This window comes from Podarcis melisellensis (assembly GCF_964234715.1).
Source record: "Podarcis melisellensis genome assembly, chromosome: Z".
In the NCBI taxonomy this organism is placed as follows: Eukaryota; Metazoa; Chordata; class Lepidosauria; order Squamata; family Lacertidae; genus Podarcis; species Podarcis melisellensis.
In genome coordinates, this window is record NC_138547.1 from 26,380,292 (window position 1) to 26,388,813 (window position 8,522).

Here is an 8,522-nt window from a genome sequence, read left to right on the forward strand (position 1 = left end):
TGGATTAGTTGCTAAAGTCTTTGTGTCTTGACCTCTTGAACTTTGTGAAGAGTTTTTCTGAGAAGATGGCTGTACTGCACTTAGTTGTGCTCTGGCTTGGCTTCGTGTATAGGGGCGAGCTGTGGTTTTGTGGCCTGTGTCAGAACACAAACCCAAACTTTGGCTCAGATATGTTGACGACACCTTTGTAATTTGGCCACACGGGAAGGAAAAACTGGATAGCTTCCTCACACATCTCAACAGCCTACACCCCAAAATACAATTCACTATGGAAATAGAAGCCAACAACCAACTTCCCTTCCTTGACGTCCTAATCTACAAAAAACCTGATGGCTCCCTAGGACACACTATCTACCGGAAAAAAACACACACCAACCGCTACTTACATGCACAATCACACCACCACCCTGCACAAATAAACTCCGTAGCCAAGACTCTCATCTCCAGAACCAAACGCCTGGCTGACAAAGACCACTTGACAACTGAGTTACAGAATCTCTCAAATGTGTTAATTGCCAATGGATACCAGCAAAACAGGGTTACGAAGCTAATCCAAAAAGAAACACCCCCCAAAAACCAAGACACAGAAGAAAACAATGGCATGGCCCTCCTTCCTTATATCAAGGGCACTACAGATAAAATTAGCAAAATCCTCCATAAACACAATATCAAAACAGCCTTTTGCACCAACCAAAAAATAGCCAATATCCTCAGAAACCCCAAGGATAAAATCCAGTTGGAAAACCAAGGGGTCTATGAAATACCCTGCAAAGTCTGCCCAGCCACGTACATTGGACAAACAAACAGACGAATAAATGCACGTATCGCAGAACACAAGAATGCCGTCAAAAAAGAAGAAAAAACTTCCTCTCTTTTCCAACACATGAAAGAAACAGGACACGAAATTAATTTTGCAGATTCCAAATTGCTCTTTAACATGGAACATCACCACAAGAGAATAATCATGGAAGCCATCGAGATAGAGAAACACCCTCACAACATGAACAAGCGTGACGACACATCCCGCTTACCAGACATCTGGAAATTAGCCCTCCCCACAAAAACTGACACCAGATCCAGAGGCACACAGAACGCTATCACCAATCAACCACACCAGACCCAAACCCAGACCCTCTCCACAGATAAATTACAGACACCATCCAGTAGCCAAACCATGGTGGCACCTCCGGATGCTGCACCCCCCTGCAATCCCTACACAGATCTGGCTGACACAGGCCACAAAACCACAGCTCGCCCCTATACACGAAGCCAAGCCAGAGCACAACTAAGTGCAGTACAGCCATCTTCTCAGAAAAACTCTTCACAAAGTTCAAGAGGTCAAGACACAAAGACTTTAGCAACTAATCCACACCTAATGACCCACCTAAGTGGTACTCAGGATATCACTCAAGAAATCACTCAAGATATCCCTCAAGTAATTAAGGAACAAAAGAAGAAAAGGCACACTAGCCTGGGAACTTCCTCTCTGCCCAGAACATTGGAGGCTATACACCACACCCCCTCAACAGTATTTATAGGAACTCAAACACTGAGATCCTGCTCTGTTCCAGTAACAAGAAGCCGAAAGCACCAGCCTGAAGATGACGAGTGAGACCTCGTCGAAACGTCGCCTAGACACCCCAACTTTTACACGGGAAGACACCCGAGGACACCAAAACCTGCATTCCTGTACCCGTGAAAATCTACGAAAGCAAATATATATATATATATATATATATATGGTAGGTTGCTCACACAGGATGGCGGGTAGGGAGAGAGCTTTGTGTTTGGGGCCAAATCTAAGCAGATTTCCTTCAATATGCTGGACATGCTGTTTAATTAACTGTGCAATTAAAAACAGAAGGGTTTCAAGACAACCCTGATACACTGTTTTGGAGAATTTGATTTATGACAGTGTGGGGCAATCCCTCTATAAATCAAGAGACATATTCAACATGTATTTATCAGGAGGTTGTAGACTGGCAGTTGCAAGACTAATGGTAAAGCCTATTAGCTGCTTGACTGCTGCTCATTGCTCTGGGATCGTCCAGGCTGAAAGTTCGACACAGGCTGAGCAGCTGGAAGATCACCGAGGTTGGGGGAGAGTGTGCATGTCATCTCTTTATTAATATTCCCCTGATGTCAGTGCCATGACACTGGAACAGAGTAGCAAACTGTATGGAAGCAGCAAAGGCGGCTGTTTGCCTGTTCGGAATATTGGAATAATGAGCATGTCCTAAGCATACTTTTTAATGCTGTTCTCCATGCTCTTGCTCTAGTATCCTCCCAGGCTGTTTTCTGCAATGTGTTCTATTTTGGGCTGCCCTTGAAAGACTTTTGGAAGCATCATCTGCTGGTGAATATGAACTTGTCAATTAAGGCTGGGAGGAGGGGAGTGGTAGAATTTCTGCTTTGAATGCGGAGAGTTAAGAGGTTCCTTAATAAGTGATTTTTAAAATGCACCAGCGTGGCATTTATCAACACTACTATCAGATGGGGTGGCAAGTTAGCATGGTCACTCTCCATTTGTGGATTGAACTTACAAATATGTCACCCCTTTCCCCATCAAAGTCTGGGCAGCCATGGGCAGGGGCACACCAAAGGGACCTGATTCCATTCCCATGGCCCTCCTCTTCCTTATACAAATGGACACAGCCACAGGAAATGCTCAACTCAACAGCTTTCTTATCTGCACTCACCCCAATCAGGAACTCAGGACTGTTCCTTTCTTCCTGCAAGGACTGCAGCAAATGGGGCACCCAGGTTCATCTTTCAAGAGTTTTCTCTCTGCCTGTCTCTGACGGAGACTCCATGCTGATCTCCTCGTAGTACCCCTCTAACTTGCTCCAGAGTTCCTTTTATAGAAAGCACTGTGCATTTCCAAGGCAATTCCCTGCAGATGCATCTAGCCCCCACTTTTCTCTATCAGAATCCAGACAACAACCCCTTTACAATGGGGCACTGATTCTGCATCCAAGAGGCTGGAAAACCTAGGGTTCAGCAGGGTCCTTCATACCCCCCCACACACTCACATGCCACCAGTCCCCTTGCCCATGATTTTATTAGTCAATGCACCTTCAGCAATCACCACCCAGGCACATTCTTAACTATCTGCAGCTCTATCTGCAGGCAATACCCACAATAACCCACCATTGTATTAGGCAAAATTGCTTCAAAAAATACAGGTAATTCACATCTTAAGCTGTTTTCACTTACATAACCACAGCTTTATGCAGGTGGAGGGAAAATAAATAAATGGAGATCAGGGAATACCCACCATTCCCACTCTCCATTTATTTATCGGTACTTCCCTACCCCCATCCATGCTCCTAGTGAATTTGCCTTGCATACTGGGCTCTAGAAGGTCATAGAAGGAAGCCTAACAAGCAGAGGTCCACCTGGCCAGGGTGGGGTGTGTGTGTTCCCCTGAGGTTTCAAACTTGATGTGATTTTGCATTTACATGAGAACTCCAGAACTGAACCCCTGTATAAGATGTGAGTTACCTGTATGTAAAGTTGGAGAAACGCATGCTTAAATATTGACCAAAAAATAAAATAAAATGCAAATATGGCAAATTGAATCAAAGATTCAAATAATGAGAAATCAGGAGAAACTGAAACAGACAGATTCATCCATTCCAACACATCTCAGCTGCCAAGAAAAGGAGCTTCACCCTTCCAAAGCAGTTTTTATGCACAACAGACTTCCCAAGAATTAATTCTTTTCATGGGTCATAAAGGCAATGGCTCTGTAGAAACAATTCATTGCTTGACTAATAACAGATAGTACAAGAGATATATCTTTGGAAAGTAAGACTCCTGTTCTCAAAAGAAGGGTTGGATGCCATGTGTCTCGGAGGGCATTCAAACATCTTAGAGCTTCATGTTCCCTGGCTGTTACATGTCAAAATTTGTCTTGAACGTGGGTTGTCTACATCTGTTAAACACTTCTGAGCACATTTTATTGCAGAGGATTGGAAGAGATGACCCTTGAGGTCTAGCATCCTGACTCCAAGGGTGCTGAAGATTGGATGCAGGCAAGCCAACCTTTCCACTGAGTGTCATTAGAACCGATCTGGAATTTTGAAACATGCAAACTGACACAGGGGCAGCTTCAACTTGACCTTTTGGGTCATACTTTCTCATCTCTGCCACCCCAAAGAAGCCAAGAGAAAATAGATATCTAAAGTGAGGATTTAACAGCAGAGGTTTTTAAACATTTGTCTAGCCAGCGAGGCACAGCTCCTGATGATGCAGAGGGCTGCTTTCGTTTCATGCAGCTACAAAAACAAACAATACCTTTTGCTCTAGAGCCAGCAGGAAGCCTCACACAAGGAGTCTTAATAAGCAAGCAAGAGGTGATCTGAAGGGGCTAGGCACATAGACCATTCATATCCTTAAGAATGAATGCTGATGAGCTGTTTAGAACATAAAACCACTGGTTGTTTTGCAAGCTACACTCTAATGAGAAATTATTTGAGAAGCAACTGCAGAGGGAGATGTGCCCTGAGGCATGAGCAATGAGGATTAAGGCTTGCTAAATTTCTATTATTGCAGCACTCATAATTTTGGCCATTAGATGCTGAGCACAGTGCATTTTCACTCCAGGCCAGAGCTGCCAGTGCAGCCTTTTGCGTTAATTTGTGTTCACATTGCACTGCCACGTAGAGTACATTTGGTTGTTTACTTCATTCATATCAATAAGGCAAGAAAAATGTGGACGGAAGGCGGTTGCATTACCATTCCACTCTGAATTCTTCATTACATATGCATAGACACATGCAAATCTCATTGAGAGGCTCACACACCGGTGGATGTGATTAAACATGGAACTTGGGTTTTAAAAGGTACCCTGTTTGTGTTATTCTGGGTCCATGAAACAATTATGTTACAGCATGGGCAGAGAACTGGATCTGGCTAGTGGATCTGGCTAGTGGATCTGGATCCAGAGCTGGCCCACCTGTCATGCACCATTTTTTATAGGCGGGCATGACCTCCCACCTGTCATTCCCTGAATATCATGTGACATCAGGTAGGAACCAGTGGCGTAGCGTGGGTTGTCAGCACCCGGAGCAAGGCAAGTAATTTTCGCCCCCTAACCCGTGGATTTTCGCCCCCTAACCCTAACCCCCAGATGTTGTGCCCGGTGCGGCCGGCCCCCCCTGCACCCCCCACGCTACGCCACTGGTAGGAACATAAGAAGAGTGTGCTGGATCAGGCCAGTGGTCCACCTAGTCCCACATCCTGTTCTTCCAGTGGCCAACCAGATGTCTGTAGGAAGCAAATAAGCAAGATCCAGGTGCAAGAGCACTCCTGCAGTTTCCAGCAGCTGGTATTCAGAGGCATTACTGCCTCTGACCATAGAGGCAGAGCACAGCCATCATGGCTAGCTTTATACTCAATGAATTTATCTAATCCTCTTTTAAAGCCATTGAAGTTGGTGGCCATCACTGCCATGGGACCCAGTTCCATAGTTTAACTATGCACTGCATGAATAAGTCCTTTCTTTTAATTGCCCTGAATCCTCCACCTTTCAGCTTCATTGAATGTCCAAGGATTCAAGGAAGGTTTTGTCTCTCCACTTTCTACATACCTTGCACAATTTTATAAACTTCTATCATGTTACCTCTTGCTCACCTTTTCTCTAAACTAAGCAGTCCTGAATACTGCAACCTCTCCTCTTAGGAGAATTGCTCCACCCCTTTGCTTGCCTTTTGGTTGCCTTTTTCCGGAACATTTTCCAACTCGACAATATCCCTTTTCAAGAGAGGAGATCAGAACTATTCACAGTATTCTAAATGCATTCACACTTGCAATTCAATTTCAAAGGTGATTCAATTCAAAGGAGGAATCATTTTCCTTGAATTCAAACCACAGTTCAAATATCCCCTACTAAAAGTGGTGCTTGAAGGCAAGCCCTGCTTTTGATAAGGATTGTTTTCTTTCAGGAGTTCCACTGGTGCCAAATTTAAAAGGTGTCCAATGTAAACCTCACTTATAGATAAATAATTTAAAGTGCACTCTAATGCTTCTTATTGTTCCTTTACAGCTGCAGCTGATGCCCAGTGGATGTGCCAATGACTACTGGCTAAAGCTCTGACAGAGCATCCAACTCGCTGCTGACACTGGCAACACTTGAAAAAGGGATGAAGGCATGAAGAAAGCCTTTCGACCAGCAATCAACAAAACTGCACCACTGAAACTTTGTATGGGGAGATCATCGCAGTCCATAGCAAACTGATGACGCTATTGGCAGAGCACTAGCAAGAAATGTACTCACAGGAAAATATGGTCTCTGGTACAGCAATCAACAGTATCCAGGTTCTGCCTGTTTTGGAAGATCTGAATGTCCCTCCCTCCCTTGATGAGCTGAAGAATGGCATCAACTGTTCAGCATGTGGTAAAGCCCCAGAACAAGATGGAATTCTAACAGAAGTGCTGAAAGTCAGCTTAAATACTTCCCTCATGACACACCTCCATGGCCTTCTCTTGCATTATTGGGAATAATGCATGACTCTAGCATTATGACCCTCTATAAGTACAAAGGTGACTGCCAAGACTGCAACTACATGGGATCTCCCTGCTAAGTATAGTGGGGAAAGCCTTTGCCCATGTAGTTCTCAACAGATTTCAGTAACTCACTGTCAGGGTCCATCCCAAGTCACAAATTGGCTTTAGAGCTCAGAGGTCAACAGTCAACATGCTTTTCTCACTGTGCCAGCTGCAGGAGAAATGCTGAGAGCAAAGAGCAGAGATGCCCCTTGTACATTGCCTTCATAGACCTGACAAAGGCCTTTGTCTTGTTAGCTGAAAATGACTCTTCAGCCTGCTCAACAAGATAGGATGCCCTTCCATGAGAACATGTGTCTCCATCCAAAATGGTGGCTCATCCTCAGATGCCTTCCCTACAAATAGCGGTTTGAAACAGGGCTTTATTGCTTCAACACTCTTTGGCATATTCTTCTCCCTGGTTCTCTCACATGCCTTCAAACTTGACCGAAGATGGTGTGTACAAGGAGTGACAGGGCCTGTTCAACCTGGCACATCTCTATTCCAAGACAAAAGAGTGGTGGATCCTTATCTGAGAGTTGTTGTTTGCAATGACACAGCCTTGACAGCACATTCCAAGGAAGCTCTACAGAGACTCATCAACCGCTTTGTCCAAGCCTGCAAGGAGTTTGACTGATGAAGACCAAGATCTTAGATCAGAAGATCACCAGCACTTCATACATCAGCATTGGTGACCACATGCTTGAGGTGGTAGACAATTTTATCTATCTGGGTTCCACCATAACCAGCAACCTCTACGTCAACGCTGAGCTAGACAAGTGTATTGGCAAGGCAGCTAGGGCAGCAGCTTGCCTCTCCAAAAGGGTATCATCATCATCATCATCATCATCATCATCATCATCATCGTCATCATTTTATTTGTATGCTGCCTTTCCACAGTTAAAACAATGCTTAAGGTGGCTTACAATATGAAATGGGAGAATGTGATGCTAATGTCCAATACCAAGATGACGGTCTATCAGGCTTATGTGTTGAGCACACTGCTTTATGAAATTGAGTCATGGGCAACTGACAAGCGTCAGAAGTGATGCCTCAAAGCCTTCCACATGCACTGCATCAGGAGGATTTTGGGTATCACATGGCAGGACAGAATTCCAAACAAAGATGTGCTCCCCCAAGCCTACATTCTGTCAGGTTGCCAGAATAACCCTGCCAACCGTTGTCAGATGCTGTAAATCAGAAGTGGGGAAGAAAGAGACTTGATGGCAATTAACTTTTATTGCTTAACACTCAGAGAGCCAGCACACACTCATGATTCAGATGAGTGAGTTGTAGAAACTAGATTTCTGGCCTCTCCTTCCCTCATTTAAGATTCCACCCTAGCAGCCTTCTGCTGTGACACAGCTCTACTCAGCTGCTGCACACTATTTACTGCCCTTCGTTCTTGAGCTGTGAAAGGGGAAGGGGAAGGCCCTGGAGCAGGAATGTCCCTCTGCAAAGCAGGAGACACAGCTTCTGCTCTCCCCCTGTCAGAGTCTGTGCCTGCATTAAGCCTCTCCCTTTCATCCCAGTTCTCTGGCTCTAATGCTTCCCTGCTGGTTCCTCTGTTGATTGCCCTTCCCTGTTCCACCAGTCTGAATCAGGTTTGAAATGTTCCCCAGTGCTTCCTGGGCAACTGGCTGCCTCTCCTCCTACTCTACCAGCCAGTCCCTGACACATTCCCAGCATATTCACACTCCTGTTTCAGCTACGTCTATGCTGGCTTGGTCAAGTCCACAGAATGTAAGATGGCAGGATCCCCATGGACGTGCTCTATAGAGAGCTGGCTTCCAGCACCAAGCCAACAGGCAGACCAACTCTGTGTTACAAAGAGGTCTGCAAATGTGACATGAAAGCTGGCTGCCAAGTGGGAATCCCTTGCAGGTGATCACAGTGCCTTGAGGCAGGCAGTCAAGTCATGTATCCATAGCAGTGACCACAGGAGCAATGGCCACTGGGAGGAGTGCAGAGAG